The sequence below is a fragment of the Triturus cristatus genome, chromosome 3_1 (assembly GCF_964204655.1).
Source record: "Triturus cristatus chromosome 3_1, aTriCri1.1, whole genome shotgun sequence".
NCBI classification, from domain to species: Eukaryota; Metazoa; Chordata; class Amphibia; order Caudata; family Salamandridae; genus Triturus; species Triturus cristatus.
In genome coordinates this window covers 1,143,004,269-1,143,031,687 of record NC_140583.1, presented here as the reverse complement: position 1 = coordinate 1,143,031,687, position 27,419 = coordinate 1,143,004,269, and positions in this window count along the sequence as shown.

The following is a 27,419-nucleotide window of genomic DNA, read 5'->3' as shown; positions in this document are numbered from 1 at the left end:
CTGCTGGAAAGCTACAGAAGACGTAAGCGAAATTTGGCAATACTCGCTGCTTTTTATGAAACATTTTAAAAATCAATTTTAAACTGCACTATTCCTTCAAACGGTCATTAGGGCTGTGAAATACCGTCAATCCCCCCCCCACTCACCTGCTGCGGCGATAGTAGATCTGGGTCAGCTGACAGCCTGCACGCCTCGGTCCGACTCGGTGGCTATCACCGTTGAGCGGAGGGCGGACAGGCAGACCCTGTTACTTCCGGGTTAGAGGTGGTTAGCGCTCTAGCCTCGCCCTCGCAAGACGATAAAGGGAGCGAGGAACGACAGACTGTGGCGGCTCATTGTGGACGGTGGCAGCGTCTACATAGGCTGCTGGAAAGCTACAGAAGACGTAAGCGAAATTTGGCAATACTCGCTGCTTTTTATGAAACATTTTAAAAATCAATTTTAAACTGCACTATTCCTTCAAACGGTCATTAGGGCTGTGAAATACCGTCAATCCCGCCCCCACTCACCTGCTGCGGCGATAGTAGATCTGGGTCAGCTGACAGCCTGCACGCCTCGGTCCGACTCGGTGGCTATCACCGTTGAGCGGAGGGCGGACAGGCAGACCCTGTTACTTCCGGGTTAGGGGTGGTTAGCGCTCTAGCCTCGCCCTCGCAAGACGATAAAGGGAGCGAGGAACGACAGACTGTGGCGGCTCATTGTGGACGGTGGCAGCGTCTACATAGGCTGCTGGAAAGCTACAGAAGACGTAAGCGAAATTTGGCAATACTCGCTGCTTTTTATGAAACATTTTAAAAATCAATTTTAAACTGCACTATTCCTTCAAACGGTCATTAGGGCTGTGAAATACCGTCAATCCCCCCCCCACTCACCTGCTGCGGCGATAGTAGATCTGGGTCAGCTGACAGCCTGCACGCCTCGGTCCGACTCGGTGGCTATCACCGTTGAGCGGAGGGCGGACAGGCAGACCCTGTTACTTCCGGGTTAGGGGTGGTTAGCGCTCTAGCCTCGCCCTCGCAAGACGATAAAGGGAGCGAGGAACGACAGACTGTGGCGGCTCATTGTGGACGGTGGCAGCGTCTACATAGGCTGCTGGAAAGCTACAGAAGACGTAAGCGAAATTTGGCAATACTCGCTGCTTTTTATGAAACATTTTAAAAATCAATTTTAAACTGCACTATTCCTTCAAACGGTCATTAGGGCTGTGAAATACCGTCAATCCCCCCCCCACTCACCTGCTGCGGCGATAGTAGATCTGGGTCAGCTGACAGCCTGCACGCCTCGGTCCGACTCGGTGGCTATCACCGTTGAGCGGAGGGCGGACAGGCAGACCCTGTTACTTCCGGGTTAGGGGTGGTTAGCGCTCTAGCCTCGCCCTCGCAAGACGATAAAGGGTGCTCGTCACTCCAAGCGCGCAGCGGTTGCGCGCAGGGGTGTGCCTAAGAACGCCTAAGACAAGCCAAAGAGAAGCCCGTCTGCGCCCGTCCGCGACTGGACGAGGCTAGGGGCTAGAAGATTTGGCCATGAACGCTACCAAACTGATGACTGGTATGAAACCCCTGGTAAAATATTCTTCAGAAGAGCTGTTGTGTATTCGGAAGCCGGCACTTCAGGATTGCATGTGGGAAGAAGGGCGTATTTTGGAGGGTCCCTTCTCATGCCGAAATTGTAAATATCAAACTTCTGCTGATTGTTTACAAATCACTCCACTCGAAGTACCCCCTGTGATCACCCTCCCAGATGATTCGCATAAGAGTCGTCAACTTCTCTGTAATATTAGATCATTATCTAAACACTACAGTGAAGTGTGGGATATGATAGCTTCATCGCAGCCTGAACTCTGTTATTTGACAGAGACATGGTTAAAACCACACTCCGTTCCCGCTATCACACTAGGGATTCCAGAGGGCTACAAAATAGCCAGACTCGATCGGCCTATTAAAATTGGAGGAGGCATTGCTATTGTGTACAAAAATAATTTATCAGTAACCATTCTAGAAGAAGTTAGCAATCCAGATTTAGAAATTCTGGTTTTTAAAATCATTTTCTCAAAGAATATTGGTTATAAAGGGGCATTGGTTTATCGTCCCCCTGGACCCTATACCAACTTCAATATCTTGTTGCTGGAGGTACTGGCTAGGCATATCGACCCTGATAATGAGTTCCTACTATTAGGAGATTTTAATATGCATTGTGACCTCAAGGACAATGTTGAGGTACAATCATTTTTAACTGATATGTCCGTGCTTGGTCTAGTTCTAATAAACACTGGCTCTACCCACTTGGCAGGCCACACCTTGGATCTTATTTTTTCAACCAAACCTAATACCCTGATATTTGATTCCTCTACCCAGGTTAATTGGACAGACCACTTTGTGTTGAAATTTTCTTCCTCATTCTTGGGTAAAGCCTCCACCCAGACATTAGCCCTTCCTATTAGGCGTAGACCATGGCACAAGATTACTCCAGAAACATTTCAAGAATCCTTTGCTAGATACTCCACCCCACCAGGACAGAACGTCGATATAGCATTAGGTTTCTATAATCAGACGATACTCCAGGTGGTAAATAAGATTGCTCCTATAAAAACCTACAAACCTTGCCGAGCTCGGAAACAAGAGGTATGGTATACAGAACACTTGAGAGCTCTCTAACAGCAAGTAAGAAAATTAGAAAGGGTGTGGAGATCAACCCAGGATAACACGGATAAAAATCATTTTTGGGCAGCTCTTTCCAAATATCACAAGGAAATTCGCAGTGCCCGTAAATCCCACCTACAGACCCTTCTCCTAGCTGCAGGAAACTCTTCTAGAATACTATACCAAACTTTACAAACATTTGTGAAACCAGCAGCTTGTGAATCATTGGAATTGGCTTCACAACAACTTTGTAATGAAGTAGCACAGTTCTTTAACGATAAAATAAACAAGATTCACGACAATATTCTAAATTCTCAGCCCCCCATTATAGATGATACTACATCACCTATTGTACTGGATAAAGAGATAGCAAGTACAAACCTACAATCGTTTTCCTCTATCTCCTTGAGTGAAACAGAAAGTTATCTAGGGCAGATTAAAAGCGGAAGCCCTTCTGATATTATTCCAGCAAGAATTTTCCCAATTGTAGGAAAAAGCTTGAGTCCTCAGATTCAAAGTCTCATCAATCTCTCTCTTACCGATGGGCAAGTTCCTAAGGAATGGAAAAAAGCACTGGTAAGGCCTATTAGAAAAAACTCCTCCATTCCTTGGACTGACTTATCCAATCTGAGGCCTATCTCGCTACTCCCTTTTTTAGGGAAGGTCATAGAGAAGCATGTCAATAAGCAGCTTTCTCAGTACCTAGAACTACATGGCAAGCTTGATAGTTCTCAGTTCGGTTTTAGACCCCGACACAGCACTGAATCTGCTCTGCTGTCGGTGACAGATGACCTTCACATGTACCAAGATCGAGGGTACTCTGTGATCTTGGTACTGTTGGACCTATCGGCGGCGTTCGATACCATATCACATAACATCTTAATCGAACGTCTGACCGCAATTGGAATAGAAAGCACAGCGTTTACTTGGCTAAAGAGTTTTCTGTCAGACCGCACCCAAACTGTCAGCATGGGTGCATTCAGGTCGACAGAAACCCATATCACCAAGGGGGTGCCACAGGGCTCTTGTCTAAGCCCCACTTTGTTTAACATCTACGTGGCACCCCTGGCCAATATTTTGAGAGAATTCGGGTTTGTACCTATCTCGTACGCTGATGACACGCAGCTTATTTTCCCTTTCAAGCATCTGACCGACGAAGTGAGGGAAACCTTCTCAAACGGCATGAAAGCCGTTGCAAATTGGATGAAAGCGAACTATCTCCAATGCAACGTAAGTAAGACTGAGGTAATGCTCTTTGGAGAGGTTAGAAATCTGTGGACCTCAGAATGGTGGCCTAGTGAACTGGGACAAGTACCTGAACCCAAAACAGTCGCAAAAAATCTAGGGGTCCGTCTTGACCGTGAACTTACCTACAAGCAACATGGCAACTGGGTCTTTGGCCAATGCTTTCATGCTATTGGGCTTTTACGTAAAGTGTTTCCACTACTCCCTGATTCCATCAGAAAAACTCTGGTCCAGGCTCTAGTGCTGAGTCGCTTGGACTATTGCAACGGACTCCTGCTGTCGGCCAATCAGGGAGTCCTAGCTAAACTCCAAGTGATACAAAACACTGCGGCAAGATTGGTGATGAATGCCCCCCCAAGAACTCCTTCTAAACCTCTTCTCGACACACTACATTGGCTCCCAGTCCATAAAAGGATCAAGTTCAAGACATGCTGTCTTATCCATAGAACCATATATGGCACTGGTCCTCCTTGCTGGAAAGATAAATTCATCCCTTACATTCCTACTCGACTCCTCAGATCTAGCAGTAAACTTCACCTTAAAGTACCAACCATTAAGAAAAGTAGACAAGGGGGGAAAGCTCTATCTGTGGCAGGCCCGACCCTATGGAACAATCTTCCTTATGAGTTAAGGCAATGTTCCGAATTCTTGAGTTTTCGAAAAAAACTCAAAACGTTTTTATTTTAGGAATCCCTCACTACGTTAGCTGGAATCTCGCTGATTTGCGGTGTGCCTTCTTTTCTCCCGTCACCTGTAGCTGCCAACTTCTCTTCCTCTGTTTTTCTGTGCGCAGAGATACTCTTAAGCAAGAGTCGATCCTAGCGCGGTATAAATTTATAAATAAATAAATAAATAAATAGGGGGAGGAGATTTCCTTTCACCTGCATGGGGTTGGTCTGCTTTCAACAATGCCATCTCCACCTCCTGCCAGGAAGCTGCACCAGTCAGGACAGAGCTGGTTTTGGCTGGGTTCAGACACTCTCTGCCTTCAGAGAACAAAAGAGTTTAGTGTATAAAAAGAGAGGCCCAGATTCCAGACTTTTAGATCACTTCTGGGAATCAAGAGGAACCTTTGCCATGGAGGAGAGCTGGAGAAGCTGAGGAGGAACACTGACCCTGTGCTGTTTTCTGTCTAGGGTTGGCCTGCAGTGGCTACTTGCTGCCAAGGAAAGGAGAAAAGGACTTTGCTGTTTGCTTTGTCACCTGCTTGTGGAAAAGTTCTCCAAGGGCTTGAAACTGAGTGTGCCTCCTGTTCTCAGGGACACAAGGACCTTACCACAAGCTCCCCTGAATTTCCTTGCTGGGAATTCTAAACTGCAAAGAGGTGCAGGATGCTGTTCTGGACTTCTAGAGACTGTTTTCCGCTGGGGGCTGGAAAATCAGCGCCACTTCGAAGAAGCGAGTCTCATCCGCACCTTTTTCCGACGCATTGCTGAAGAAACTGTTGCAGCGCCTGCCGGGGATCAAGAAATCGCAGCACATTGCATTGAGTGCACCGATCTCCAATGTCTGAGCTTGTTGCACGAGTTCGATGCAAGGCCTGCTGTACGGCTGCATGAGTTCACGCATCACCGGATCGTCGCATCGCATCAAGGCACCAAGTCTGTTGCATCGTAGGGGGATGCAGTAAGAAACCAACGCATCACCACCTCTTCAGTAAAGAACCGACGATCACCTCCGATGCGCTGTAGTGAGAAACCAACGCATCAACTTCCCTGAGTATAAGGGAACGATGCATCAACTTCCCTGCAGCCTGTTTTGTTTGTTTGCGTGACGCATCCCAGGTACTTTGTGAGAAAAGTGTCGCATCTGCAATTTTGATGAACTGAACTATTTCTATCATCTGAAAGACATATTTTTAATACTGTATTGTGGATTTTTGTCGTTTGGTCTTTTTTTGGTTTAGATGAAGATTATCTATTTTTCTAAACTGGTGTGGTGTCTATTTGTAGTGTTTTCACAGTATTACTGTATGTGTTCACAAATGCTTTACACACTGACTCTGAGATAAGCCTGTCTGCTCATGTCAAGCTACCAAGGGGGTGAACAGGGGTTATTTTAGGAGTGTATCCCCCTTACCCTGACTAGAAGCAAGGGTCCCCATTTGGACAAAGGTACCTACCTCTGGCAACTAGAGACCCCCATTTCTAACAGATGTAATATGCCCAATCGCATACATGCAAGTAAAACCTCTGCTGTGTGTTTTTCACTAAGGATAGTTACTTAGGTAGTCTTTGCTGAGACTGTATAGACATGTATCTTGTCACAGGAGATTTGCCGTTCTCAATATTCTCCTTTAAGTTCCTCGTATGGTTATTTAAAACATGTTTTATCTCCCTCTTGCTAAACTGCAAAATGCTTCCTGGATTAGCGATGGTTACTCCCTTAATAACTTGCTTAGCCAGGGGATCTTATGGTGCTCATCAAGTATAACATCTTTTGTAAATGTCAAGCCTGCCTTGCTCCATATGTTGTACCAACAGACAACAGTGCTCTGGTCAATTAAATATTTTATGAATGGCATATCCAGCACTTTATGTGCTATATAGGAAGAAGTGGAGCAGGGTAAAGACAGTATCTTACATAAGATTTTCCTGCGTTTGGAGGGGAGTACTATCTGCCATGCCCCATACAGCTGCTCCTTAAATAGCAGTAGGGAGGCATTTGCTCCTATGTAATTTCGTCTGTTCTCATTATGCTTATTTTCTCTTTTTCTAGAAAATCTGTTCAGGGCTTCCATACTTCTATATGCTTTGGCTTTTGCATTTCTGATATGTAGTCTCCACGTGTTAGTGTCAGAAAATTGAATACCAAGATAAGAGAAACTCTGCACTTCTCCCAATTTAGTATTCCTCACATAGTACAGCCTTTTTTGGTATTACTCCTCCCACAGACCATAGTGTATGTTTTAGATAAATTGAGCCTTTAATCCTGATTCTCCGTGTATGTTGTGAATCCCTAGATCAAGAGCCACAATACATTTGTGGTTCTTGATATCAGGACCGCATTATCAGCATAAAGGAAAACAGGGGCCTTACATGGGCCTACTCTGGGGCATTCACTTTGAACTGTTGTAATACCTTGTCTACCCCGTTGATGTATATTGAGAAGAGAAAGTGCGCTAAGACACACCCCTGTGTTATGCCTCTAGTCACTTTGAAACTAGGTGTACATTCTTTTCTCAACCCATGCCCCGCTCATATAGTCAGCCTTCTGTAAGCTTGAGATAGGTGACTGATTATATTTGCAGGGGCCCCAACTCCATAAGGTTCTTCCATAATAAAGCATGATTGACAAGGTTGAAGGCAGGAAATCATAAAAACACAGGTATATGTGCCCATATTTTGGCTCAGTGTATGTACTAATCAGCAAGTTAAGGTTAACACTTTGTTAGATTATCCCTATATCCTTTCTAAAACCATATTGTGTGTCTGTGAGTATCCATTGCCCAATCATTTAGCCTAGATAAAAAATTCTGGCCATGATTATTCAGATGAATCTAAAAGGGATATAGGCATTTCGGTTCATTTCTAACACCATTTTTAAAGATGGGAACGATTATGCTCCCAGGCGAAGTGTGTGGGATTTCCACCTGCGCTACATTATTAAAGACTACAGTAAGAATAGGTGCCCATAAAGATGTATTGGATTTAAAAGCATCTACTGGTATGCCATCTGGCCCCGGGGCTTTAGCGGCAGCAGATTTATCTATAGCCAGTATAACCGCCTACAGGATGACTGGTTTTAAGGGTATCTTTACACATTTATTACCGGAGTCTATTATATTGGAATTAACAGGGTTAAAAATATCCCTGAAATGTGAAAGCCATTTTGAGAAGGATACAACTGTATCAAACTTTGGATCCTTGAAATCCTTCAAAAAGGGTAAATTGATCACTTTCCAAAACGAATCGTATCTTTAGTATCTGCACTTCCACTCTTTTAATTCTGAATTCTTAGTTCTCTTATTTCCCTACAATCTATAGGGACTGTTTTCAAGGCCTCTCTAAAATTACGATTTGCTTGTGAGCATGAAGCATCAAACCATCCTTGGGTTTTCCTCTGGAGTTTAGTGCCTGGCCTTTTCAGATTAAATGCAATATTTGGCATTAAGGTAATAAAGGCATCCACAATAGCCCCTGGTGAAGTCTCAGGGTTGTTACAAGTCATCAAATTATCCTTATTTTTTCCATGGCGTCTCTTAAAACGGAGGGTGTATCAACACTGGACCATTTCAGGCTAATGCCAATCCTGGTTGCCACCTCAATATTTAATGTAGATGGTAGGGTCAAACTATTCTTATACTCAACTTTCAGTTTGAATGATAATTGCATGTGATCACTAAGAAGAACTATGTCTACGGATAAAGGACTAATTAAATCCATTACTGATACAGATACTATCATGTGGTCAATATGGGAACTTGATGTATTTCTTAAAAATATAGGGAATAGGATCTTTTCGTCGAACCAATCTTGTACCAGTAACTCCAGGTTACGTTTATGTAATAATTAATTTAAGCAGTTACCGTGCCTGGGAAGGGTGGCATTGTTGTATAATAAATATTAAAATCCCCTCTCCAAATTATCGTATGATCCTTTTTTGCATCCTCGAAAAAGGCATCCAATTCTCCCTCCAGATCTTCAACAACTTTGTGCATTTGATTAATAAACACGTTGTTGTAGAAGTTTACTATCACTAGTCTTTGAAATGTAGTTGTCTGTATAGATGCAAGTTGGTAAAAAAGGGGAGAACAAGTTAGATGTTACTATTTTTGCAGTGATTGAGGTTCAAAATAATATGGCCAAACCTCTCTTGGCTTGACTGTGAGCGGAAGTCAGAGCCGGGGTTATTATAGTAGTAAATCCATTAACAGTAAAGGGCTGTGTCTGCCAAGTCTCCTGTTGAAACCATATATGGCCTTGCCTATTAGTTCTAACCATCCCTCATTGTCTAAGTCGCTTGAGATCCCAGCCACATTTCAAGTTTTAACCACTAGAGTTTACTTCATCTTGTGTCTTGTGTGTCTTTTCGTTATTTAAGGGTGTGTCTGTCCCATTTAAAAAGGATGCAGTTTTGGCCCTCTCAGGGTATTTTGAATATCTACTTATGTTTCCCCCAGCTAGTCAGGGAGGTATATCATCTCCCCTTCATTGTCAGCTTTGTTCATCAAGATTAGGCAAACCATTTTAAATGGGCAAAGAACAGATCAAGAGTTCCTAAATGATCCCGCCGCAGGAGTCTTGCTCTGACGAGGCAGGAAGGACTTCATTTCCTGTCTCCCGCTGCGTGAGAAGCGCTCTTAAGCGCAAAGCCAGCTCGTGGCTCCCTGTAGCCACCAACGATCCTGCTGCAGGAGTCTTGCTGTGACAAGGCAGGGGGGACTTCATTTCCTGTCTACCCCTGCATGAGGAGTGCTCTTAAGCACGGCGCCATCCCACAGCGTGGGACGCACGTAGGATGTGCCTGGAACACACGTGGGAAGTGCCCGGGCTGCACTGGGCTAAGCCTGGGCCAAGGGCAGGCCCGTCCATGCCCGTTGGAGCCTGAAGGAGGCTGGGCTGGGCCACCATTCTAACATGCGTCCAACGGGAGCTGCTCGCAGAGAATGAATGATGGGGATAAGAAAGGCTGTCCCAGAAGACCATGAAGGTGAGTTGGATAACACCTTGAATTCATTTCTGTTAAGACCTTCTGATGCCCTGGAGAAAGATTTTGAAAGCACTGCCTGTAGGCTCTCCATGGAGGAGTTTGGTTTCCCACTGGTACTTCCCATCCTCGGGGAACCTCCAGGGGAGCCCTCCGTGACGATTGTATATATCCCAGCTGAGTCTATAGTTATTACTCACCCCAAAGACCTGAGCAAACTTTTCATGCGCTCAAACAGAGCCATCACCTCCCCCACGGAACCGCCTATGAAGAAGAAAAAGGGAGGGGGACTGAGTAAATGGAGTAACATGGATGTGGCCACTATTCCGCTCCCGCAAACATCAGGAGGAGATCCTCCTTAGACTGAAACAGATAATTGCAGAGCTCTTGCATCCCGTTTTGGGGAGACTCTCTAGAATAGAGTCTATTTTGGCCTCATTCAATTCAGGATGGGGTAGTCTTCCAGAGAGAGCCACCACTAGCCATGCTCCTACCACAACAACCCCCAATGACACTGCTCCAGTGGGGCCCGATTCGTGCCTGATGAACATTGCCCTAACACGTCAGCTGGTAGTTCACCAAAATATACTGTTCCCCCCAAGAGACTTAACTGTCACCCGAGCCTGAGAGATAAATTAAGACTGCCTCAGTTGCCCCATCACCCAATTCCTCGACCTCTTCCTCCATACTTCACCACACCAGGGGAGGCTGATCTAACACAGAGTTTTTCACAAGGGCCTACCATTCAGCAATCAAGGTTGTAAAGCATCCGAAACACAGCCTAGGAAGGACAAGATGAGCTTCTTGAACCTACGCTCCATACAAGACTTGACCTGCCACCAGCAGCGTGTCCCTATGTGATCATCCTGACTAATACCCCGGAGTTGATGAGCTTGCAAAAGGAATCCACAGAACAATTAATTTTAATTGGATTGGATTAGTAAACATATGGAGGAGTGGTCAGAAGCTTTCACAAGCATTTCAATGGTGAGGAGGGTAGGTTCGGTGGGAAACTCAGACAAGAAATTCAGGGGGGACTGTGTTGTTTTAAGTCTTAAATTAAGGCCTAAAACCTTTTAAATGTCCCACCTAAGCCGGCTTCTACGGTGTCCCCGAAATTTGCCCTGCCCCTGGGATTTTTCTACAAACCTACAATTCAAACACAATGGGGAAAGGGATCTAGGGACCATGTAAGCCACCCTCATTTAATGACCAACCAACCATCACTGAGGCCAACATTTAACCCTATACCAACCAACAACCATTTTTTACCGCTAGATGATTTGGAAGCCTGCAATCAACAGTTGACAAATGCCCCTCCCCCCCAACTCAACTTTTCGTAGTGCTAGAGAGGGGGTCGAGTATCCATCATTAATTAATGTGGAAAATGACCAGATAACGATGATTGTATGGAATAGCGCAGGGCTCGATTCTAAAATGTCTGATCAAATATGGCTTTAATATATCACTTCCTTCAATATAACTTGTTTGCAAGAAAAGAGGGAATTAGACCCTTTTATGTGAACGGATATCGTACTTTACATTCACCAGCAATACAGTCAATATCAGGCTTTGCAAAGGGTGGCATCTTGATGCTATTAAAAAACACCTTGAAACTTCACATTTTATCAGTTTGTAATGATGCACCATATTTCAACATATTACATTTATTAGGGCCTCGGGGTCATAAAACTATCTTAATAAATTACTACAATAACAATTTTGGGGGTGAATTGGCAAAAGTTGCCAATTTTTTGGAGGGAATTTAACCGTAGCAACCCAGAACTGCAAGAAGGCACCCAGTATTCTATGGGTGGGTGACCTCAATGAGCATAGCATAGGGGAAGGAATTGCACACTTTACCCACAACCCGCACCATTAGGCCCTTAACAGACTTCTTTTTAAGCAAAACTCAGAAATAATGAATGCCATTAACGAGTCCTCAGGTCACTTACAGTATACCTTTGGATATACCTTCTAAGGATCGACCATTGATTATGTAATTACCCTATAATCCCTTAATAATTCAATCATTGACCTAAAACTAACTTTCACTAGATTCAGTGACCACACAGCTATTACTGGGCGTCTGTCTTAAGAAGGGATACAGGCCCAACAAATAACCCACATGAAACCACGAATAGCTAGGAAAAATGGTATTGTGTTAAAATGGGGCAAAATTGATATGGGAAAAATCATCCCTTCAGTAGTTGCAAATCAATATAGTGAAATTTTGATACGCCTTTAACCGAATAATGATCCAACAAAGATTGTGACAGCCTTTGAGTCATTACTGCTACAGGTAAAAAATAACTTAACAACAAAGGGCATAGCAGCCATACCGATTACCCCACGGTGGTTTGACCAACATTGTACCAGAGCTCTCTCAAACCTACAAAAAGCCATTAGAACCAAGCCTCCAGACAGGGCACAGGCTAAGCTATCACAGAAGCTTTACAAAGATGCTAGGAAAGCCAGACTACAAGCACTGAAGGAGGAAGCCTGGGAACAACTTCAGCAGGCTTCTACAACGAAAAACTCAAGGAAATTTGGAAGGTAATTAATGCCCCAATTTTTAAATCATCCCTTGACCCAATCCTAGACAGCCACGTGGAGGAAGATTCATGGGTGGTTTACTTTTCAAAAATATTTGGAACTGGGAGCGAGGGAAGGCAACTGCTCACGAATACCATTAGGCTTAATCTACCCCTTGTTCTTACTTTAAGCCTCCTAGAGGTAAGAGAAGCTCTTTCTCAATGTACAAATAATAAGACCCTGGGTCTAGATGGTACACCAATAAACTTTTTCACTGCTCTTCCGGACCTTTGGGCCCCAATTCCGGCCCATGCTTTTAACATGCTGGCAAAGGCTGGCCCACCACAGTCATGTTCAAAAGTCTGTTATAATCCAGATATTTAAAAAGGGGGATAAATCGGATCCCAAAAGTTATAGGCCTATCTCACTCCTGGACAGTACGGCTAAACTCATGGGTTAGGTCCAATTGAATAGATTGGAGGAATGGGCTACTAGCAACAATGGCCTGATCGCTACTCAGTATGGATTTAAGTAGGGTAAAGGTACCCAAGACCAATGTTCAAATCTGAGTTTGCTCTCCGCCAAATATTCACAAGCCAATCAAGGCAAGCTTTACTTGGCCTTTCAGCAGCTTCTGACTGTGTGGCTCATCATCATCTGTGGAGAATTATGAAGGACATGGGGGTCGACGAGGCCATCATCCTTTTGTATCAGACAACTATATTCCAGGGCAGCGGCTTGTGTCTGCTATGGGAAGCAGGGAAAGTGGACCAGGTGGTTCCTATTACCAAAAGGGTCCACAAGCCGTACGTTCTCGCTCCATTTCTCTTCTCTTTGTACACCAACAAAGTTGAGGTCCCTTTGTTAAATTCAACCCCTGACACCCCAAAAATGAACAAAGCCCACATACCCATCTTGCTCTATGAGGATGATGCGGTTTTAATAGCATGCACAGGCCTGGCACTTCAGAAGCTTTTAGACACCTATGTTAACTTCATGCATAAATTGGATTTGCAAACTAACTATACAAAATGTTTAATCTTTGTGACTGGGCCCAAGGAAAAGAAAGCCCCATCATTTTATATAGCGGTCTGGAGAGTGGCTCAGACAAACATGTTCTCCTAATTAGGGTTGACATTCGATAGAACGCTATCTTGGTCCCACATGGAGAGAAATAGGGGCTTAATTTTAGAAAAAGAGCATTGGCGCTCTACTCTCCTTTACCAAAAAGTTAGGTTCAAAACCCTTCGACGTTGTAAAAAAGGTTTACTCAGCCTAGTCCACTGCAGTAGCAACTTACAGAGCGGGTCTATGGGGACATACAAAGCATGCAACACTGCAAACAGTGGAAGATATTTCTGGAAGAATCTGGTGGGTAAAATTAGTTCTAACCACAATTGCTGGTAGACTGCTTTGCTTTGGAACTCGCAAAAAAGATCTTGTGGCTATTGTGTTAAAAATAACCTGATCTCTCTAGGTCTAGAAACTATCTTTGAAATACAGAGGTCTTGCCAGAATATCCCCCAAAAAGCAATTAAGAAACGCTTTTTAAATGTAATGGCAGAAAAAAAGAATTGACTCAACAGTTCCAAATATATGGTGCGATTGTATTGTGAGCAACCGTTATTAATCGAGGGGCAATTTTCATACCTGATGGCCATGATTAACCCGCGCCATAGATTTGTATTGTTGAGGTTTAGATTAAACTTAATTCCCTGGATGTGGTACCTATTGGGAATTTTCTCACTACAAGTTTTGCCTTACCGCCCTACACTTGTGATGGAGTGTCTACTCAATCTGACTTACACATTTTATTTTTCTGTAAGTTTTATTTGGAGCAACGCAAAAGATTTATTCTGCCGATCATGTACAAACACAATTTTAGACAATGTTGCCTTGGTCTGTCATTTTTAGAAAACGCTGCCAGATCATTGAGTTTGTTATTGTGTTGAATCCTTTTTATGTCTTTCCTTAAAGACCAGAAGATTGTACAATCCCCCGGAATGAATCATAGCTTCTCTTTTAGTGTCTTTATATTGTTTTTAACTGTTTTCATATATTTTTCAGAAATTATTGATGAACTATGTTTTTATACTAATGAATATTTATGATTTGTGAACACAGCTCGAATAAAGTAATTTCTGAGTCTGAGTATTAAGGGATTGCTGGGGGCCCTTTCTGTTTTTTAAATAACACACTGGTTTATAGAAGTATCCCAAAAGTAATACCTTGATCCTTTCCCCTCTTCAGTTCTGGCATCTGTGTCTTCAGGTGAGATCATTTAAATGCCTCTTAAGGGTTGATGGATTTAAAAAATTTACAATAACGCAATCGTCAGTACCCAATTCAGGAGAAAGTCCCACCCAGCTTACTCTCCTGACAGCTATTATTTCACTTTGTAGAACATTTGGTTTGCCAATGCTCTCTGACATCCAATGCACTACTCTACTTTTAAGATCTTGCCAATACTCCCCCACCTGGGGGACAGGTTTGGGAACATATCTCAAGAATATATTATACATCTATTCATTTATTATTTGTGCTCTTAGTAAGATAATTGATTAATTATAAAATTGATGACATTTATATTTTTAGTTGCATTAATGTATTAAAGTAATGGGTTTCTAAATTTTTTGCAGCGGGGTATTGAGATTTTAGGGGATGAGGGTGGGGAGATTTTTAATAAGTGAATATTTTAGGTAAATTTAATATAAATTATTTTAATAATATGCAAATTAACATGGTAACTGGTTTACTTTCGTTTTGTTACATTTACTTTTTAAATTAGGATTTATAGTTAATTGAAGCATATATTACCAATATTACATTTAAAAAATAATTGATTTTTTTTTAAATATTAAAATAAATATTTAAATTACAAATGTTTACAAATTAAAAGTATATAAAAACTAAATGTAATAAAGTAAAAATGTGGAACATTTTTTAAATAGGATCTATAAATTATATAATTTGTGTGAACGAAATCATAATTAATTATTTTTTTGTTGTTGAGTTTTATAATGTCATATAAAATATATATATATATATTTTTAAATTGCCTCTGTATTTTTTAAATTTTATGATTGATAATTCTGGATTATGATTTTATTTTTTATTTAATGGCTCAAAGCTTAAAAATGTTAGTTTATTTTATAGATCAAATATTGTGTGTGAATATGGAGTATTGATTGCGTATGTAAAGTTTTTAGTCTGTAGCACCTTATATAACATGTTTTAAAGTGAAGTAGAAATTGTAAATTTCACCACTCTAGTGACCAACACCTTCTCCAAATGCGTATATGATGAAACAACGCATGCATTTAACACGTATGCCCTTACCATGTATCCTTTACTACACCTGGGCGGAGCTCATGGAATTTAGCTATGTAGAACGCTGCGGAGTGCCAAAAAGCTCTCTGAGGTTACATGAATGGGAGGAAGTGCTCCCCCACTCATTTGCACTGTTGTTTACAGCTACAAAAAATCTGTGCAAACGGCACCACGCAGGGATATTTGTTTTCCATGCTTTCTGCTCTTTGCATGTTGCTGGGCCTGATTTTTTAATCCTTTTCAATCCTCCTCCTATCCCACTCATCCATCCCTCGTTTACCTTTTGTTGATCAGTGTGTGTCTTTCTGTAATTTACATTTCTGTGGGGCTTTTAAAAACTTTTTCTGGGACTTTTGGCACTTTTTTGTGTGTTCCCTCCATTTCCTTTAGTTCTTTATTTCTGCTTCTGTAAGTTCTGTTCCTTATTTTCTATTCTACCCAGCACCATGTCTGAGCATCCAGGAGCAAGCTGCAGCACCAGTGTGGCTTCTACATGTCGCACAACTTGTGTTCACCAGCGCTGCCAAGAGGTGCAGCCCTTCTCCATATTTTTTCAGGCATAGTCATCAGCACTTGTTTTCTATGTGCATTGCTACTGCCCATATATGTTGGCAGCAGGACATGGAGGGAGTACACCCTGCGTGAGCTTCGGCTGCTGTGGGGGAGAGTGCACCAGTGTGTGTGCCGGCACAGTGGGGTGAAGCACAGAGTGCAGCAGCTGATGCACCGCTGGGCAGATATAATAGACTGTGAACAGAACTTTATCGACCTGTTGGCTGTGGAGGTTATTAGGTTTGGTGAGGATTTATTTATTGTTTATTTTTTCAAAAAGCCTGCAGCTCACATTCAGAGGCAAGTTAAACTTATAACGTTATGAATTTTATTTGATCCCGCTTGAGCTAGCCAGATGCTTGGCACTACCTAATTGTACTTGTCTGCACTCACAGTCATGCAAACTCCTCTGGCCTTATTTACTTATTTTATTTTTGAGTTTTATATAGCGCCAGCTAGACCCAATGCGATCAGACCACTTTACAGGTTATGTGAATACATAACAAGTTTGCAAAAGGTACATGAGGGTATTCATAATGTCAAAGTCCCAAGACAGTACAGCACTAAGTGGTTATAAAGTCGCAAAGTACACACAGGGAAAATAGAGAAGAACTACATCAGGGACAAAATAGGCGATTGAGCAGGTCATGTGACGGTCTAGCAGGCATCAATGAAAGTGGGACACATAGAACAGTTTGTGCGCTTGTTGAATTAGTTGTTGTGGAGTAGAAATTTTAGGTCCCATTTGCATGAAGGAAAAGAGAAGTTGCAGCGGAGATTTTCGGGTAGTAAGTTCAAGATCTTCAGAGCATTACCTGAGAAGGAGTGAACCTGAGATGATTTCTTCTTGAAGTTGGGAGGAATTAGAAGTTGGAGCTTCTCAGTGTTCAGGCTCTTTGGCTCTTGAAATTGGGCTTTTCAAGTATTCAGAATTTTCCGTATGAAGCACTTTGTGGGTGATGCAGGCTGTCTCGAAGAAGCATCTTCCTTCGAGGGAAGCCATTTAAGACTGTTGAGAGCAGGAGAGATATGATCATATTTTTTAGTGCTGGTGACGAATCTGGCAGCCATGTTGAGAGCAGCTTTAAGGGGCGCCAGGTGATATTTTGGAGTCCCTGTAAGGGTGGAGTTGCCATAGTCAAGATTTAAGATGCCAGGAGATTGCACTATCATCTTACGGTTGACTGGGGAAATAAACAGCTTCACTTACTTGAGATGTCTGAGTGTCCAGAGTGCACCTTTAGCAGAGTTGTTGATGTGCTCCTCCATCGATATGTTTTTGTCAAGGGTGATGCCTAGTGACTTAATGGAGTAAGATAGAGAGAAAGAGCAGTTAAGAGCATCCAGATTCTTGACCCATTATTAAGTGTGGTGTTCAGTTGTCCGAGGTCCCGGTGTGATTTGATATTGCAGTAGAATTGTATATCATTGGCATATAGATGGTATTTGACCCCTGCGGTTCAAAATGGCAGTGAGGGGTTCCATGAAGAGATTAAAAAAGGTCTGGGGATAGGATAGAGCTTTGAGGTATGCCTTTCATTACAGGAGCAGGTTTGGAGAGACAGCTATGGATTTTTATTTGCTGACAGTGATGTTGAATATAGGATGTAAACCATTTCAGAACTGTGCCATTGAAAACCTCGTGGTTTCTGAGAGTTTCAAGTAAAACTGGGTGTTTTACTGTAATGAATGCCGCTAACAAATCAAGTAGGATTAGAAAGCAGTCATAACCTTCATCTATGTTTCTGTGAATGTTGTCCAAAATATTGAGCATAGCATTTTCGGTGCTACATCCATGTAGCTGTAGTGAGTGATATCAGTGAGTTAGCGTTCTCTGTGACTTTCCTTATGTAGCTCATACAGTCGCAATCTCCCAGTGATGAAGTTGTATCTATGGATTGAGAAGGGACACTGATTTGGCCCATCAAAGGGCGTTGTTAAGCAAACATTATTCATTGCAACACATTAGAAGTTTTAGGAAATTAGGAATAGATTTTAGGTTTAGGAAATTAGGAATAGGTCAATATAATAACACTAGTTCTACAGACGATCTTATTTAGAAAAGTACAATTCTACTGTGTTTGCCTGTCCAAATGTGTTTGGGGAGATTAACTGAACCACTAATCTATTTTTATTTGCTTCTTTATTTGTTATATCAGCAGCCAAGGGCAAGAAGGCATCTTCTCAGCAGGTGAAGGATATGCTGCCACCACCAGCGCAGTGGCTGGTGGAAACACCACCACGAGCAATGTGGAAGATGGTTCTGCTACTCAGAGTAAGTCCTGTTATTATTCATTTAATTTCCATAACTTTTACCTCTCCCCACAATTAGAACCATTTTAATTTTGCCTTGTTTATTTTTTATACTATGTCCTTTTATTTTAAATCTTCTATCTAATGTTTGTTACCTTCTTGTTATCCCTGCATTATCCTATTTTCTATATTTCATTTTTCTGTTGCCGACTTCTGCCTGTCTGTACTAGTCTGTAGATTTCTTCTGCTTTGTTAGCAAGCTTTCCCTCTTCCCTTATATATGTTGTGGTACGGTAATGCTAAGAGAACAGATTTCTTGTACTTTATTGTGAAAATTGCAGGCTCAAGTAAGCTAGTCCCTATGCATCTTTGTGGAAAAGGGATTCCTTTTACTGCTGATGATCAAACAGTTAAAGTGAGAGAGTGTCCATGGACATGGTAACCCCCCCCCAATGCTGTGCTATATTTCATTTGTATACCAGCAGTTGCCATGACGGTGCAGCATGGCAGAAAAGTATGAGGTCCCGTATTGCACTTGCCAACAAAGTCAATTATTCCAACCAGTCATTGTGCTTCAATGACTGAGACATCTGCCTTTGCATTACAAAATGGTTTTGCTTGACTTGACTCCCTGACTTCTCCTGCATTGTCAACCAAGGGCAACAAACCACCTAAAGTAATATTTTTGATAAAATGTACTGGTAACCAAACCGTAGTGATGAATTGCAGTTGCATTTTGTTAAAAAAATATTAATAAGGTATGCAATATCTGGTATCTGAAATGTGTATTTTTTTCTAGCCATACAGACCACCAATTCTGGGGGCAGCAGCATCAGTGTTCCAGAGGCGGTTGAATGGGGAGTCCCAGTGGCAGCAAGGTCAGTTGGTGGTAAGTCACATTACTTGCTTATTGACAAATTAAATATGATCACGGAATTTGTTAAGTGAAGCAGATTTCCCAACCATCATCATGCATCACATCCCTGCCCATGGCATTTTGCCACCTGGAATGTAACTTAACTGCAGCATGTTTCAATTAAGCACTGCAGTGTTGGCTGTGTGATGTGCCTCTGATTCAGTTAATGCAGCATTAATAAAGTTTTCAGTGCATGACAAACTGAAATCAGGGTGTGTTTCCCAGTACCCACTCAGTCACCTCCTACTAGTACTTTACTTCTTTATTCTTTCCTAAGTTTTGTCCCAGCCTACCAAAAAAATTGAACAATCCATCCTTGGCATGTGCCACATTTTTCTGGTCAACTGATTTTTGTATAGATATATTTCATGGCGTCCAAAACAGATTTAGGGTTAAGCCTGTTCACATATTTCCCTTTCATCATTCATCAACTACAGTGACTGACTAAACCAAAGCTTACCATAGGTCAGTGATACCCCACTATTCTACTGCAAAACCTCTACCTAACCCAATCCCTTTAACATACTGTGCAGTAGAATAAGTTTCCTTACTGCCAAGCAAAGGTATTTGTTGAAAATAATTAGTGGTAGAGAAAGAGGCCAGGGAGTAAAGTGGGACTAAGTTCCTGTTTTAGATTTTCGCTGATGGGATACTCTGTGATGAACATGCCAAATAGAAGCCTTCCTGTTCCTTTCATGTACTGTAGTGCATAATTTTTCCCACTGTCTACTTACGGTATACAGGATATCGGTATTTTATATCTGACTTGTACGACATTTTATTATTATTCAACTGCCTCTTTGGAGTCAGGGAGGAAAGGATAGGCAGTTGGCAAAGAGCAGGGCCACTGGAATAAAAGTAACATAATAAATGGTTCATTACAGCTGCTCCAGCTGCAGACTGCAGAGAGTAACAAAGTACCCAAGGCGCTATCATGCCTCTATTAATTTACCACAAGTAGAAGAATACTTGTGCTGCACAGAGTACAATGCCTTACCTATTAATGAAAGCCAATTTATTTTTATTTTTAGTTTTTATATATGCAAAGTGTTAGTTTTGTTTTTTTATGAGAAAATCATTTAAAAGAGTAAAATCACTTACTTTTAATCTGGTGGTAAGGTATTCTGGCTCAATTCCTTGGAGCCAGTTAGTGCTTCTTTTATGTGAGGCATGTGTGGTAAAAACTTGGCCATGTGACTAATCACATAAAAAATTCAAAGGGCCCTAGAGGACCAGCAATGCACTGCTACTGTGCAACTAGCCACTGTATAAACAAGTGTTTGCATAGAGCATTATTTACAATTTGTCTTTTTTCTTTATTTTGCTTTCTTTATATCGCTACTCACACTGACCTTCCCTCTTGGCAGGAGATACTAGCCAGGCTGCAGCAGCAGCAGGTGGAGGCCATCCAGGCTGCATATCTCTAACTGGTGGCTCTGGCATAGGTGGAGTAGGAGGCATCTGTCTTCACTGCCCTGGGTCCAAGTTCCTCCAGCCAGCTCCTCCATCTTGGCCACAAAATGAACATCCGCCACCTGCAGCTGAGATTCTCATCCCAATCTATCACTGCTGCTGTCCCCTCCTGCTCAGATCGCTTTCAATGTCACATGGTCTGCAAGCTGGCGTGGCTTCAACAGGAGGTGGCAAACCTTAACTCCAAAGCTGATGCCTGTGAGGCCCTTTTTTTATTTTTTGTTTGGTGGGAGGGACATTTGCTGTGAGTGGTGAGGGTGGAAATTGAGAAGGGAAAGTTGGATGTTAGGACATTCTTTCTTTTAAACATTGGTTGGGGGTGCAGTGATGTTTGGGGAGAGGGGTGGGCCTGTTGTGGGGGAACAGAGTGGTTTTATTGAATAAAAAAAAGAAATTTATCTTTTGCTCTGTGTCTCAAATCATTTTTGTAGTTTTACTTTGCCCTGCTGCCTTTTAGTGCAGTCTGCATTTTCAATCTGCTTTACAAAGTATATACAAGTTAGTTATACCCTTGTCCTACTGCCCTCTTCAACTATGTTGACCACTAAGGGGGGGGATTGCCATTGCCTATATAACCTACAACAACTCAGATAAACAACATATTCAGTCAAAGTTAGTTCACTTTTTTTTCATAATTCTCCTACCTGAATAGATAAAGCAATGGCTGCTTCTTCTCTAAATCTTCATACTGTAGGTTTTCCCAAGCTGCCTTCTTTATGATGGAGTTAGTAGTCAGGTCAAGTCAACCAAGCTTTATTCGATTTCTTTTTATATAATCATAAAAGCACACAGTAATTCACATAATCACAAAGCAGAGTAAAGTATTAAAAAACACATCATATATACGAATTATACAGATAAATTGAGTTAGATTGTATTGTTGGTTACTTTTTTGCATTAAAATAGTTTTTCCACACTTTAGTATGCTTTTTAGAAACAGTGATAAATGCCATCTAAAATATTCATTTTCTAAAAATTGTAGGGTTATAAATGCAGGGCGGCATTGCCTAACACCAAGTGACTTTAAAATTGGTAAGACCCATCTATTTCTTTGTAGGGAATACAATTTACAGAATAAAACAACATGTAGTGTTGACTGTTCGGAAACATAATCACAAGGGCACATATTCATAACTCTTGACCAGTCATTCATTGTTGGAAAACGTATTAGTCTTTGTAACATTCCCAATCTAAATCTGGTTAACAGAAATCTATCATAATTACCGTGAACAATTTTGAGATAAGGCTGAATACTATAGGTTGTTAAAATATTCTGATTTGCCATTATTGTTGGCTCCAAAATTTTTGTAGGTAGTCTGAGCTCGTCCAGTAATGTCGGGGACTTTTCCTTAAGAACTTTTCGTGTTACAACAACAGTAATTGTACTGGGCTCATTATAAAATTCAGGGTGGCCAAGATCATTCATAAAGTTTTTAACATACTTTATCAAGGGTATAGTAGATACCCATTCAAGTTTAAAACTATTGTTTAAAATGTTCCGGTTAAGAATAATTTTTGGTGGCGTCCAGATCCTGTGCCATAATAAAACGGGCTCTATTTTTATAAGGTCTGATGCGTACGGGACAGCTAATTCAGAATGGCATACATAAGAGGATGTACTACTTGGGACTGCTAGTAAAAATCTTAGGAATGCATTCTCAACTAATTGTAATGGATGTGAATCAGCATAGCCCCAGACACCTGAGCCGTTCGCAGCTGTAGAGACATACTTTAATTGACAGATATGGAGTACCTCTACCGGTGGACGTCTGCCCAGTTTTCTTGCAAAGTTAACTAAGGCAGCAGTGGCTTTCATAAACTTTAGTTTCCTTGCTTGTATTGCCTGAGTCCAAGTGTCATTTTGCCTAAGTACGAAAAACTTGTTGTAAATTCAACCTTTTTCTTATCAATATAGATGTCTCTACATGTGGAGCTACCAGCACCACATCTCATAATAAAAGTCTTTAATGTGTTTACTCTAAGACCAAGATCATGCATTAATGAGGAAAAACGAGTCACTATCCTTTGAAGTCCCACCTGAGTGCGTGACATCAAGACGGCATCATCCGTATATAGTAGAGCGGGTATGGGCCGTCTAGCAATTTGTGGGGGTCCTGGCCCTGGTTCTCCAGCACTTGGCCTAATGCATTGATATATAGAGTAAATAAGAATGGGTCCAGCACACAGCCTTGTCTTACCCCTCTCTGTCTCTTAAACGGGGCCGTGCTCTCCCCTCGACACCATACCACACCCTCGCCTTTGCATCACTATATAGTTGCCTCAAAAAATGTATTATCAGAGGCCCCACACATAGGTCCTCCAGGATCCTCCATAACTTATTGTGAATTACACAATCAAAAGCTGCTGTAAGGTCTACGAATGTTAAAAACAGCCTGCCCTGCTTTGCCAGTGTATATTTCCCCACAATAATATTCAAATTTAGACTCTGCTCAACGGTACCTAGACCCTCACGGAAACCAAATTGCAATTCTGAGATTATTTTACCGTCTTCGGCCCAATCCTGTAATCTTACAAGTAGGATTCACCCTACTACTTTGACCAAGGAGTCCAAAATTGATATGGGATGATAACAACCTGGGTCATGGCGATCACCTTTTTTAAAAATTGGGACCAGAGTTGATTCAGACCAGCTTTCTATAAAATGAGAACAGCTTGCTGTTATTCCCTGAGTTAAAAGTGGGACCCATAGCAGCAAATTAGATTTATATAGATCTACCCCATCGGGCCCGGGAGCTTTCCCCCCATACTTGCCGTTATGGCAGTCAACCTCTTCCAGGGTAAACTGGAGATCAATGGGGCATGTGTGCAGTAACAATGCATTGTCACGTAATGTTTGGGTTCCCATAGATTTTTTACGCATGCGGCATTTGTCTATCTCTTGATAATGAAGCTTCATGCAGCTCTATCCATGCTTCTTTTCTCAGCCTTTCTTTGCGCTCTCTAAGTGTACATTTATATATCCCCCTAGCCAATCTGATATCGTTAGCATTTGTAGGTGATTTATGAATCTTACGTTTTAGTCTGGAGTATGCCTGAGTTCATTTGGTGTCAAACCACCCTTGTTTTTTACTACTCAATTTATTTTTCTGCACAAATATGGCCTCTTTTATAGCTCTTGATATCTGTTGAAATGAGTCTAGAACATTATCATAAGCCGTTGTTTCATATAAGCAAGAAATAAAGACAGATTTACATTTGGTTACTACTTTCCTTGTTATTTCCCTTGAATCCACCATCGCAGTGTGTACCCATTTGCTTAGCGCTATATTTTTTGCTGCATAGGAACGTTTGTCTTTAGAATTTGACTGTTAATACAATAATATGATTGGTAAGTGGTCACTTGGGGCATTTTTATTGGTTACAAAAGACTTAACTCTGTCTGGGTGTCTATTAGACATCAATATATAGTCAAGAGTCCAGAAACACCCTCTTCCATTAATGGTATGCCTAAGGGGGACCGGGGGAATGCATAACTCATTGGCAAACCCTAAATTGGAACCAAACATAACTTCATTTAGGAGTTCCCCATATTTTGTAAGTGGAAAATGTGTATCCCTAATCCCATCGTCAGTAGCAAACCTGCACAATTCCCTCCCATTTCTTGGGCATTGAACATAATTAAAGTCCCTGCCCCAAATTGTGAACACATCTTTTGCAATATCATTTTGAAGACATTTTAAATCATTAGCTAATTCTCTCATTGCCACTCCAATCTGTTCAGTAGGCAGGAGATTTTACTCATATTCACAAAATTTGATACATATGTGGATAGCACACCCTTAGACCTTCCATGCTCCACTGGAATAGCTGCAGTGTGATAAGTTATATACTGGCACATGCATCAAGCAAAAATCCAGTCGGTAAAATACCGAATCGCAAAAATCACCCGTTAGCGAGTATCAAAACCCGAATCCCAATGCATCAACCCAAATTGTGACCAATTAACGAATCGCTAAATAAAAACCGGAAAAATACCGATTCGCAAATAACAAATATGCAAAAATACAGAATCGCTAAATACCGAATTAGCAATCACCGAAATCACTAATAGCTCCCGGCAAGTGCCAATGGCTAATAACGAATCGCTACGCAATGCAACAACAGTCGCAAATACCGAAAATCCCCAAAATCACTATTTAGAATGAGCAAAATAAGGGGAATCAGAACCTGGAGGTAAAGTTAAAAAAAAAGTATTGTGAACAAAAAAAAAATCTCAAACATGTGCAACTGATTGTGGTAATCACCAGACCCTTAAATGTGGCCAAGGAGACCCTGTTGGCTAGCACAAAATGGCAGCCCTCTACGTGCTTGCAAGGAGGATGCGTATCAATGCGGCAGGACAGCGCAGGAGAAGGGTCCAGGAGAGAGTATTCAGACTGCGCATCACCTTGCTCGGACAGAATGAGGACGAGGTGTACGAGAAGTATCGACTGAATCGTGCCATGATCATGCGCCTCATTGCAGACCTGGAACCACTACTGCAGCACCAGACACACCGGACCAATGCAATCCCTGCGCACGTCCAGGTCCTATGCAGCCTGCACCTACTGGCCTCAGGAAGTTTCCAGGGGGTAATCGCCGTAGCCGGAGGCGTATCGCAAAGCGCACTCTCACGCTTCTTCCAGAAATTCCTAGATGCCATGCTGACAATGATACACACCCACATCAGCTTCCCCACAACCCCACAGCAGTTGGACCGCAACAAACAGGTATTCTACCAGGTGGCACAATTCCCCCATGTAATTGGATGCATCGACTGTACGCATATCCCCATCTGTCCACCCTCAGCAAATGAGTACATATTCCGTAACCGCAAGTCATACCACTCAATCAACGTGCAGGTTGTGTGTGATGCCAATCACATCATAACGGACCTAGTGGCACAATTTCCGGGGAGCACACACGACTCCTACATATTCCGCCACAGTGGCATCCACAGGCGTCTACTCAACGGAGAATTTGGAGAGGGACACCTGCTTGGTACGTACACATACCTCTTCCCCACATGAACACCACACATGTATGAACATCACCATTGCTAAGTGTTTGCTTCTATCTTCTAGGTGACAGTGCTTACGCCCTGCGTGAATATATACTCACCCCAGACATCAATCCAGCAACCCCACAGGAACAACGATACAACGCGGCACACATAAGCACTAGGAATGTCATAGAGAGGACATTTGGGATTCTGAAGAGTCGCTTTAGAATCCTACATAAGACTGGCGGCGCCTTCCTATACAAACCTGATACCTGCTGCCGTATTGTTGCTGTATGTGCAATGCTGCACAACATTGCAACCAGAAGGGGGATACCCATAGAGGTGGACAGGAAAGATGACCACCGGGATGACCAACCACCCGCCCAACAGCGACAGGCACACGTCCCTAACACAGCAGAGGGCCATAGGAGGTGGACATACATCATGCAAAATCATTTCTGAAGCAGGTAAGAATGATACATTATTATTTCATTGTTGGTGCAACTGTTTAATGCACAGTAGCACTGAGGTATGTGCAACCAAACAAGCAATGAAAATAATGCTCCCCATGAAAACTGTAAGAACAAATGTGCGTTTAAGTCACGGCTGTGCAGCGTCAGGAAGGAGAGGACCATGGTTGCCCCACCACGGTCAGGTATGGATGTAAATCAGTCTAGTGGCGCTTGCCACGTACGCCAAGCCTCCTCTCCGGTGTCTCCGACGCCTCACCACGGCCTGTCCCCATGGAGCCCCGTGAACTGCGGCGCCTGGTGCTGGTCTCTGCCACAGACACACTGCTTACACTCGAGGCAGCCTCACTGCCGTCTTCCCCTCCCAATGCACCAGCACTGAATGTGCCGCTCTGCAGGTGTTCTACTGCAGCGGTCATCTGCCCTAGAGCCTTGGCAACATCCCCGCAGAAGTTCCCAAGGTCCACCTGCAAGGACACCGAGCGGCGTGCCAACACTGCGGTGCTATTGCTCATCCTTGTGATGGCCTTTGTAGAGGCCGCGGACCGCACCAAGTTCTGACGGTGCCTCCTCCTCTCGCACTCATGGCCTTCCCTCATGGCACGGGTGAGCTCATGGATGTCCTCCCTCAGGTACCCATTGCCCTCTGCCACCACAGTGCTCATGTCCCTCACCGCCGCAGTCATGGCACACATTTCCCTTGCAAGGCGCACGATGTTTGAGCTGATTGTCGCCATGTGTCGTCCCAGCAGGCGCTGGACACGCAGCATCCTTTCCTCGATTGCAGCATTTTGGGTGATATCAACGTCGCCTGAGGAGAGTGAACTTGGCCGAGACCTGCGCCGCTGTGGGAGTCTGGAACGTGCAGGTGGTGCAGCAGGCGGTGTGATGCTGCGCAGACTTTGTCCCGATGGTGTAGAGGGTGTTCCCATCACCTGCATGGCCGGGACTTGGGACCTGCGCCTCTGCGCTTTAGTGGATGTTGTAGGTGGAGCTGGTGTAGCTGGTGCTGGTGCTGGTGGTGCTGGTGCTGGTGGTGCTGGTGCTGGTGGTGCTGGTGGTGGGGTTGCAGGTGGAGGTGATGTATGCGCATCCTGCGCTGTGTCCATGTCGGAATCCGCAGGAGTCTCCGAAATAATCAGCCGTCCGCTGTCGTCCGAATCCCCAGGAGATGCATCTGTGTGTGAAACAGTGCATGGTTAGTGAGATAGTTACACCTACGTAGTGTTGTAAACATACATGTCCCTCTGTGATCCACTAAATAAACAGTCTCTATCCATGTTCAAATGATGTGGTGATTTGTAATTGTATTTCATCCTGTACATGCACACTGGGCTGACTAGACTACAACTCCC